Here is a 10,649-nt window from a genome sequence, read left to right as displayed (position 1 = left end):
TGCTCCTGTAAAGATTTACAGCCTCGGAAACCCTGTACAGGGTCGCTATGAGTCGGAACCGACTCCACGGCACATAACAACAACAACAACAACTATATATATTTACATAGAAGCATTCAGAATGTGAACAAAATAGCTGCAACTTTCTTTGTTTGCAATCAGAGTGGTAATCAGTGAACAGGACAATTATTTCGTATAAGCTGCATCAGACAACTGAAGACGAAAAACAAACAAACAAAAGCAAGAGTGTCATTCTCATATATAACTAGTTTGTACTGTGTACCAATAAGAACCTGCTTTAAGCTTTCGTGTCAGCTTACAACCCCCATACTGTACCAGAATTTTGGTGTGGCCCTGTGGGTTAATGCGCGTAACTGCAAAGTCTCTTTGAACCTCAAGGTCAGTTTTCAAGCTCATCAGCTACTCCTTGGAAACCCTATACAGGGTCGCTATGGGTTGGAATCCACTCGACAGCTCTTAACCACAACAACATACTGTACCAGGCAAGGTTAGAGGCTATTGAAAATACCACCAGGAAAAGGCTAACTAAAGACACATTTGGTAGTGTGTATACAAAAAAAGACACTGTACAGTTTAAAAACAATCTTACACAGTCTTACGTTTCAATTATTTCTTTCTTTAAAAGTAGTGAGTCGTGTACTGTGGGGTTAAAGGCTTTATAAACAATAACAACAACAAAAATAGCTACACTAGAACCAACTTATATCATCATCGTTGTCATTTTCTTCATCGTCAGCCTCTTCATCGTCGTCTTCCTCTTCTTCGCCTTTCTCCTCTTCCTTCTTTTTCTTGCTTTCTCAGCCTTGAGGATTCCCTTTTTGGCTGCATCGGGCATTCTTTAGTCAGGTAGGCAGAGATATATTTTTCATATTTCTCCTTCAACTTAGTGGTCTTCTTGTAAGGCTGCTTATTGGCAGAAGTATTATTCCATACCTCTCCCAGTGTCTTTGCAACATTACCAATGGATAGGCTGGGATGTTTGCCTTTGATTTTGGGGTGATACCCAGAACAAAACAATAAAGTCAAAAGAGGCCTCTTGGGTACACTAGAATCCTTGAACTTCGTTTTTGTCGTCCTGTTAGGTGATATATAGCTTTTCATTTCTCTTTCATAACAGGCTTTATCACCTTTGCTTTGCCTTCATGTTTTTCTTTTTCTTTAGCAGATATAATCTTCCAGCACTCTGAGCACTTATCACAAAATTCTGAGACGCTGACTGAAGCATCTGGGTGCTGCTTCTTATGCTCTGCTGGCAGGTTTGCACAAAAAAATACATAGGGTGACATTTTGTCTAGGCTTATTAGGATCTCCTTTGCAGATGTGTAATTATTATTTTTCGGCCCATGAGGCAGAGTCCGCCCCAGTGCTGTCTGGCTCTGCCTGACCCTGCGCTGTCTGTTTGCAGCTCAGTGTACTTGGGACAGTGTAGTTTTATGGAGAACAAGTGACACTAACTGCACAATGTTAGTAATTGTTAAGAAGATTTTGTCAAACAATACAAACTGACAATTTGAATCATTTATCTTTAAAGCAGGCCCTAGGTGGCGCTGGTGTTTAAATGCTGAAACTCGCAGCCAAAAATTTGGAGGTTCAAACCCACACAAAGGTGCCTGGGAAGACCTGCCTGCAATGCGCTTCTGAAAGGTCACAGTCTTAAAAACTCTGAGAGAGCAGTTCTACTCTGCACACATGGGATCACTTAGAGCTGAGCCACTTGACAGTAACTAACAAACATTTTACCTTTAAAATGTTAAATCTTTCTCCTGATTCCAGGATATGACTGGTGCCCGAAACTGAAATAGACTATTGTGGTGGTGGTATGGCGTGGATTTGATTTTGACTCATAATGACCCTGTTTAGGAAACAGAAAGCCTAGTATTTCTCTCTTGGAGCAGCTGGTGGGTTCAAACTGTCGACTTTGTGATTCAGACTTGCAACTTACTTCACCAAGAGGGCTTCTTCAAATAGATGCATTGTTGTTGTTGTTGTTTTTAAGTGCCGTTGAGTTGATTCTGACCCACAGAGACCCTGTATAGGGTTTCCGAGGAATAGCTGGTGAGTTTGAACCACGGACCTTGCAGTTCAAACGGCTTTGCAGTCTGGCTCATTAACCCACAGCGCCACACCAGGACTCCGAAATAGATGCATAGCATGTGTATAATATAAACAATTTTTAAACTAATGCAAGTGGTAAAGGGTGGAGATAATATCAACATTTTAAACAAATGCAAGTTATAGAGAATACAGGGGAGTTATGGTTCTAAAAGTGCTCTCAAACACTTTTCCTTAAAATTAATATCTAAGGAATGTGTTTGGAAACATTTCGTTAGCATTAGATCCAAGTAAAGCATTGCAATTGTAGAAAGCCAAAAGAACTGAAATTTTGGGGAAGGCCAAAAGTAATAGCTAGGTTAAAAAATAGTAAAATTTGAATTAAGGAGTCTTTTCTTCACTCAATGCCTTCATCCCCTTTCTTCTGTGTTATATTCTTCCCTAGCCCAAGGGAGCAGCTCTGCCCAGTTCTGCAATCTTGGCTCAAGTTTAAAGAATGATTCAGATTAGTAAAACAAGGAAGCAGTGCTTAAGTGCTGCTGAGCTGGTAGGTTTGAACTGCCGTTGGGATTCGCAGTCCAGTGCTGATTCTACAGCACCACAGCATGAGTCAGCGTTTTTAAGTACCATGGAGTCGGTACCGATCTATAGAGACCCCGTATAGGGTTTCCGAGTAGGGGCTGGTGAGTTTGAACCGCGATCTTGCGGTTCAAACGACCTGCAGTCCACCGCATTAACCCACAGCGCCATATGAAAAAGTTTAGTTCTAACAGTTTCGACTTAGGAATTGGCAGCGGGGACAGTGCCACCTGGAAGTGTCGTTTCCTAAACCGCAGCACAGGTGACAGGTAGCAAGGGTGGGGCAAACTTTTAGGGGTGCGTCTGCGGCTCGTGGCGCTCTTCGCCTTCTCTGATTGGCTATCGTGTATCGTGGCTGGCCAATTGCATAGGAACGTCCTCCGCGCCGCCGTCGCGCATGCCCATTCGGGGACTTGCTCCTGCGCTTTAGCCTGTCTGAACACCCAAGAAAGGAACTAGCAAAGGAGGGCGGTGGAAGTTGGGCCTGGTGGTGTCCGTGAGACTGTCGCAGGGGTGCGATGCGACGGGGCGGTCCTTATGGGAATGCAACAGTTAAGACAAACACTGACACAACTGTCGAATTTCCACATGTCCCCTAAGTACAGATTTTATTAGGGGTGACCGTTCTCTTTCATTGTGGTGTCCAGCCTGGAGAATCGGACCTACCCATGGAGTCTAGAAAAATGAGAATTCTCATTCCTTTCTGTTGGCGTTCAGCAGAACCAAAGGCAGGATGAATGAAGTGAATCTTGAAGTGAAAGTAAACTTTCCAACTATACTGAGTGGACCGGGAACACCTTTGCGAGGAATTTTACTGTAGGGAACACGATCGTACTAGCGCTGTCCTGGCAACGCTGTCCCTGAATTCCACCGGTTCGTTTCAACCCCTGTGCTATCCTGCCTTCTCTAGTCTGACACTCTGTGGGCGCTGGAAATACAGACGTCACTTTCTGCTTTACAGAGAACCTGCCCACTAATTTCCAAGGTGTACAACTCAGAAAAGTGACAAAGCCGGCCTTCGATACAGGGGCAAAGTGTCGTGGCTCTTGTTAACAAACTGGCCTCTGGCCGAGCGCCTAACCCGTTTTCGTGGATCCCACCCTCGGGCGCCCCGCAGACGCCCCAGCCCCATATCAGGCCCGCCCCTGCGGCCGCTCGGAAAACGCGGTGAGCGGAATCCTCACGAGGAAGCAGCGGCATCACTGAGCATGCCCAGTTGCAGAGCCGACCAGAGGAGTTTTTTTTTTTTTTTTTCTCTTTTCTTTCCTTTTTTTTTTTTTTTTTTTAATTTAAAAATTTTGGTCTCAAGTAGGAGGCTTCCCCCGCCTTCGTACCCCCACCCCAGCCCCCAAGCACCCCCCAGCCGAAGCAGCTACCATGGCCGAGCTTCCAGGAGCGGCGTTGTCCCAGGCGGGTTGGTAAGTGGCGAGTCCCGCCGGCCGCCGGGCCACGGGCATGGCCCGGGCCCCAAGGAGGGTTGGGGTTGTTGGTGGTGGGTGCGCGTCGGGGTAGGCGGAGGCCGTCGCCCGCCCCTGGTCTGTCCCCCGACCCTGTGGGCCGGCTCCGCCCCCGGCGCCACGCGGAGCCCAGCGAGTCCTCCCGCTTCCCTCGGGGCCGCGGTGGCTGCCTGGGCCCCGGAAGGCGGACAGCGGGCCCGGGCGGAGGCCCGGGGTCGCGGGCAAGGCGGGCGGCGGCCCAGGCCCAGGCAGCCGCCGGGACGACGTGCAGTGCTGCTCGTCCGGGGGTGCAGCTGCGGCGGGACGCGGGATCCGAGGGCCGGAGGAGGGCGCCGCGGGCCCGCAGGAAGTTGGGGGGAGACCGGGGCGCCGCCGCCTCTTTCTCCTCATTTCAAAGTCCTGTCCGGAGCGGTGTGGGGCTGCCCGCCGCCGCGCACACACAACTTCGGAAGCTCAGAATAACTGCATTGTCAACTCGTGCGGCTGCTCCCCAGAACTTTTCTGCCAAGGATGGCGTTGTTGTGATTTAAAATACGTTTCACGTCAAGATCGTGGCATCTGCGAGCAATCGCAAGCAGGCGAAACCGAGCCGCTTCCTGAGCTGCGGCCATTACGGTGTAAACATGCGGTTTAATTCAGTAGCGCCGTTTCCAGGCCTGGGTGGGCACCGTGGGGGCCAAGCCGTGGCAACCGGGAGGAAAGCGATTTGCTTCTCCTTTCGGAAGTTCACAACCCCAATAAAACGAGTGAAGGAGGCATTAAAACAAAAGATTACACAAAATAGGAGGATCTAGGGGAATCGTTAGAGAGTGTTCAGAGGAGCCGGCAAGTGTGCTGTGAATTAGAGGGGAGGGAGAGTTAATTTCCCAGAGAAGTGGGCTTTGGGATATGATAGGGAAAATGCTTCCCAGAATCCAGTTTAAGGAGAGGTACACAAGTGCTTATTGGTTTGTGGAACTGCTTCTGGAAGTAGCAGAGCGTCCAATGGGGATTCAGATCAGAAAGGTAGGTTGGGACCAGGTCAATGAGGCAGTGAATACTTAAGAGATGTGGGTTTGATTTTCAGAATAAAGTTTTTAATCAGTAAGGTGAAATGATCAGATCTGTATGTTAAAGAGCAAAACTGGGGTAGCTCCTGGCTCTCCAGGCATTGCTGTTCTCTCCATTTTAAAGGTGAGGAGACTGAGACAAACACGAGTTAAGTAACTTGTCCAAAATGACACACTAAAAACTGGTGGTGGTGGTGGTAAGTGCCGTGGAGTTGTGACCCTGTATAGGGGATCTGAGGGGCGGCTGTGGGTTTGAACTGCCGACCTTGTGATTTAATAGTCCAGTGCTGATCCTACAGGGCCACATCGGGAGTCCTGTTTCCAGAGCTGTTGCTTTTTACTGCTTCGTAGCGTAGTGGTTACAAATTGGGCTGGGAACCTTAAGGTCAGCCTTTGGAAACTACCAGCTGTTCAGCTGGAGATAGATGAGGCTTTCTGATCCCGTAAAGATGTACAGCCTCGGAAACCTTGTACAGAGTCGCTATGAGTCGGAACCGACTCCACGGCATGTAACAACAACATTATTCTTTAGTTTTTGGGTAGAATACCATGGTGTAGGAATCCGGGTGTGGCGCTGTGGGCTAATGCGTCAGACTGCAAAGTTGTTTGAATTGCATGTTCGGTGGTTCAAGCTCACCAACTGCTCCTTGGAAACCCTATGTTGTTGTTGTGAAGTGCTGTTGAGTCGGTTTCGACCCATAGTGACCCTATATAGGATTTCCGAGGAGCGGCTGGTGAGCTTGAACTGCCGACTTTGCAGTTCAAACGGTGGCTTTGCTGTCTGGCGCATTAATGCACCGCACTACACCAGGACTCCCGAAACTCTATACAAGGTCTCTATTCCGACTTGAAGTCACTTAACAACAACACCATGGTGTAACAAATTGTAGAGTTAAAAACTCGTATTCAAATTTATTTTTGTTCTTTCATGTGGAACAGCTCCTTTCAGTTTCTTTACAAGGATTGTTTTGAATTGTCTTAGCTCATTGGAGCCCTGTTCTGGTGCTGTGAGTCTGTGTGCTGGACTGCAAAGTCAGTGTGAACTGCAAGGTTACTTGGAAACTCAGTCTTTCAGTGCTTGACCTTTCCGCCTATGTTGTTGTTAAGTGCTGGCAAGTTGATTTCGACTCATAGTGACCCTGTATAGGATTTCCAAGGAGTAGCTGGTGAGCTTGAATTGCCGACCTTGAAGTTCAAATGATTTTACAGTATGCTGCATTAACCCATTCATTACTTGTGTATTTTAAGCACATCACTTGGAGTCCTGGTGTGGTACTATATTAAGGTAAACACTAGACTGGTAACTTTAAGATTGGTGGTTCAAACCCATCATTTGATTTTTGGAAACCCTGTACAGGGTGGCTATGAGTCAGAACTAACTCTACAGCACTTAACAACAACAACAATCACATACTAGATTTGTCTTTTGTGCACTCCAAACTTTACAGGCAAGGTACTGCATCTCATTTGTCCTTAAGTCTTTGGTGCTATTTTACATTGTAGATTCTCAGTAAGATCTCATAGAGTTGACATTGGAATGCCCCAGCCAATTGAAACTCCCCAGTCAAGATCTCTTAGCAAAGTTTAGGAAGAGTTTTTGTCTGTTTTTTTTTTTTTTTTTATATATTGTTAGTAGTGCCTTTTTGTAGTATTTGATACTTTGTATTATAAATTATTGTTTACATGTACCTTTATTCCACCAGACTACTGCTTCCACATGGCAGTGTGTCTAAGGCAGGTAATCTCTGCAGCTAGTAAGACCTTTTTAGGAGTTTGTGGGTTTCTTGTAAATTTTGATGACTTTTGAGCAGTCTAGGCATATGCCTAGGCTCTCCTAGGCTGGCCATGGCTGGTATTAGTGTTCTAAGTAGTGAGTTAACTATGTTAAAATGCATAATCTCAGGGTTTAGGCAGAGAAAAGTAATGGAAGAATTTCTAAATGGAAAGCAAGTTTTGACCCACTCATTCCAGTCTGACATCTCAGGTTTTCTCCTACTGTTGGAGTTCTCTGGTATTGTCACTGGGAATACTGGTATGGCGTGTGGGTTAATGCTCTGGATTGCAAGGTCAGTTTGAATTGCAAAGTCAGCGGTTCAAGCTCACCGGCCTCTCCTAAGAAACCCTGTAGGGTCCCTATGATTCGAAACTGTCTCCGTGGCACTTAACACCAACAGCAGTGTTGTCACTAGAAGTCCTGGTGTGGCACTGTGGGATAAAGCACTGGACTGCAAAGTAGGTTTGAACCACAAGATCGGTGGTGGTTCGAACTCAACAGTTGCTCCTTGGAAATCCAATACAGGGTCATTGAGTTGGATCCGAGTTAATGGCACTTAACAACCACAAGTATTGCCTCTAGTGGAGTCCTGGTGTGGCATTGTAGGTTAATGCAAAGCTGTTTGAACTGCAGCATTGGTGGTCCAAGCTCACCAGCTGCTCCTTGGAAACCCTCTGTATGGTTGCTATGGGTCGGAATCGACTTGATAACACTTAACAACAACAACAACAACATTTTCTCTAGTATTGTCAGGAGAAAGTAAAGCAGGGCTGGCCTCTGGACTCTGGTCTCTCTTTTGGATTGGGTGTTGCTTTAGACTGACCATCTCTGGGAACTGTCTGCCCTGTGTCATGTGCAAAACCCAGGTGTGTCTGGTTAGTGGCACCTTCATTGCCCTAGAACTGCCCTCATCAGCTGGCTGTATCATGTCTACCAGGCTATGAGGAGGACATGGATAACTGTTACTGCCCTTGATCTCTCCCTCATCATCCATAGTCCTTTAGCTATTTTTCCAGCCTACTGTCCACAATGTGTAGAGGGTTTGGACACCCATGAAACCAAGGTGGGGAGAAGGGGGAAAAGGTAGAGGCATTTTTCCAGGCCAGAGGCTAAGGGAGGTCTTTCACTTGACACCATCTCTATCCACACTCTTTGGTCCTCCTCAAGGACAGAAAAGCTGCTTTGTAATTAATTCTGGCTGCCACCCAACCCCACCCTGGCCTCCCACCAGCAGGAAGACCTCTTTTATCATTCGAAAAAGACCCACCTTTTCCCCCTTATTAGAAAGGGTTCGGCACTGTAGGGTAAGCACTGGACAGGGTCAGTGGTTTCAGACTCACCAGTTGCTCCTCAGAAACCTTATGCAAGGTCACTATGAGTCAAAATTGATTTGACGGCACTGAACAATAACAACGCTATTGGCACTTACAGAGCCATTTTTCCTAGGACTAAAGGAGCCTTGGTGGCATAGTGGTTTAAGTGTTGGGCTGTTAACCGTATGGTTGGTTGTTTGAATCGCCACTTACTCTTTAGGAGAAAGATGAGACTTTCTGCTCCTGTAGATATTTGCAGGATCAGAAACCTTGTACAGGGTTGCTGTGAGTTGAAACCTACTCCACAGCACACATCAACAATAAGTATTGTTTGTACTTAACTATGGTTCAGTGCTCCATTACTGGGTGAAAGCTTGGCAGTTTGATTCCACTGAGGCACTTTGGAAGACAGTCTTGCGGCCTGTTTACGAGAAGTCACAGCCTTGAAAACCCTGTGTAACAGTCCCACTCTGCACAAATGGTGTTACCAGGAGTTTGGAATTTACTCCTCAGTAACAACACTTAGTTGTAGGACTTAGGTAGATGTCAACACTCATAAACTATAATTAAATGTATTACACCAGGTTCAACTAAAATCGTTAATTAGTGAAATATTTAGTGCTGAAAGCTTACGTTTCTGAAATGAGGTTTTCAAGGGGTGCAGATAGCGTATATAGATAGAGACATTATCCAAGTTTATGTTAATTTTTTAGCATGTTTTATTTTTCCATCTTTAACCAAACTGTCAAAAAACCATTATTTTAATATTTAAAGACCAGTGTCACTGGTCGAATAGAGACAGATAGAACCCCTAAGACTTTTAAGTCTGGGACTGAATTCAACGCTGTCCCTCCCAACTTTGAGCCAAGCAATAGACAGGTGTATAAGGTGAACAGTAACACCAGGAGGTACACACTCCTTAAGAAGGACAAATAGAAACTGGAAACAGAGAGGAAGTGGGAGTGAGAGATTTTGTATTGTGGGGATTACAATCAATAGCATGAAACAAAATATGTTAACGGTTGAATGGAAAACTGTTACTCTGTAAACTTTCTCATGCAAATCATAAGAATGAAAAAAACAACAACAGTATTTTAAAGCAGCTACCATGGAAATCTTTGCAGTACATCCCCCACCCCCACCCCAGTGGCCATTAACACCCAAAAATTAGGTTATGCTGATTTGAACTTGAAAACTTTGGGGACCTCTGAACAATGTATCAGTTATGCTTAAATAATGTGATAATTTTTTGTAATGCTTAATTATATGCATTAAATAGCTTCACTGAGAGATTTGACTCTGAATTTGTTTAGATAACAATTTTGCTTTTTTTTCCTCTGTCTTTTTGGAGATTGATTCATTTTTAAGGGGAATTATGGAAGGGGATTTCAAAGTTTGTGGAAAGATAGAATTAAAAGGCAAAAATAAAAGATGTAAACTTTATTTTTCAACCTAAGCTCCATGAAGATCAAGACACTTTTGTAAGTAATGATACCACCCATTTAGTTCATCCCTACAAAACTGAGACTCCTGGGAATTTAACATTGTCAATGCAATATTTTTTCCATTGTTAAGAAAATTAAGAAGTCAGAAGGAGCTAAAGCAGGACTGTAAGGTGGATGTCTAATGATTTTCCATGGAAACTCTTGCAATATTGCCCTTGTTTGATAAGAATGAGCAGGAACATTGTTATTACTCTGGTAAAACTTTCCTGCATATTTTTCTGCTAAAATTTGGCTAACTTTCTCAAAACATGCATAATCAGGTCCTATCATTCTTTGGCTCTCTAAAAAATCAACAAGCAAAATGCCTTGAGCATCCCCCCAAAACTATTGCCATGATCTTTGCTCTTGACTCATCTGCTTTAGCCATTGGTAGCCATTGCTTTGTTTGTGCTTTGTCTTCAGGATCATACTACTAAACCCATGTTTCATCTCCTGTTATAATTCTTTGAAGAAGTGCTTCAGGTTGTTGATCTCAATTGTTTTGATTTTCTTTTTAAAATCCAGCTCTTGTCGGCAGCTGATCTGGATATCCATCAGATGGAAAGTTTGCTCAACTTTAATTTTTCAGTCAGAATTAAGTAATCAATCGAGATGTCTTTATTTCTGCTGTTAATTGCTGGTCCTTTAGTGTAGGGGTTACAAGTCGGCCTGCCAACCTCAAGGTCAGCAGTTCGAAACTATCAGCGGTTCCATGGGAGAAAGATGAGGCGTTCTGCTCCTGTAAAGATTTACTGCCTTGGAAACCCTGTGCAGGGTCACTATGAGTTGGAACTGACTCCACGGTACTTAAGAACAACAACAACAACAACAACAACAACAACAACAACTTCACTTATAGTACAAACAAGATCGTTTTCTCAGTGATTGACATGAATCATCTGCCACTGCTGGCTTCATTT

General features: G+C 44.9%; 1 pseudogene; it reads right to left on the bottom strand.

Moving 5' to 3' along the window:
• Positions 1 to 710: 710 nt before the first annotated feature.
• Positions 711 to 3,852, bottom strand: LOC102826836 (annotated as a pseudogene).
• Between the last annotated feature and the right edge of the window lie 6,797 nt (positions 3,853 to 10,649).

This window comes from Chrysochloris asiatica, unplaced genomic scaffold (genome assembly GCF_000296735.1).
Source record: "Chrysochloris asiatica unplaced genomic scaffold, ChrAsi1.0 scaffold00022, whole genome shotgun sequence".
NCBI classification, from domain to species: Eukaryota; Metazoa; Chordata; class Mammalia; order Afrosoricida; family Chrysochloridae; genus Chrysochloris; species Chrysochloris asiatica.
Note: the sequence above shows the minus strand (reverse complement) of the source record. Positions and strands in the feature narration are given on the sequence as shown.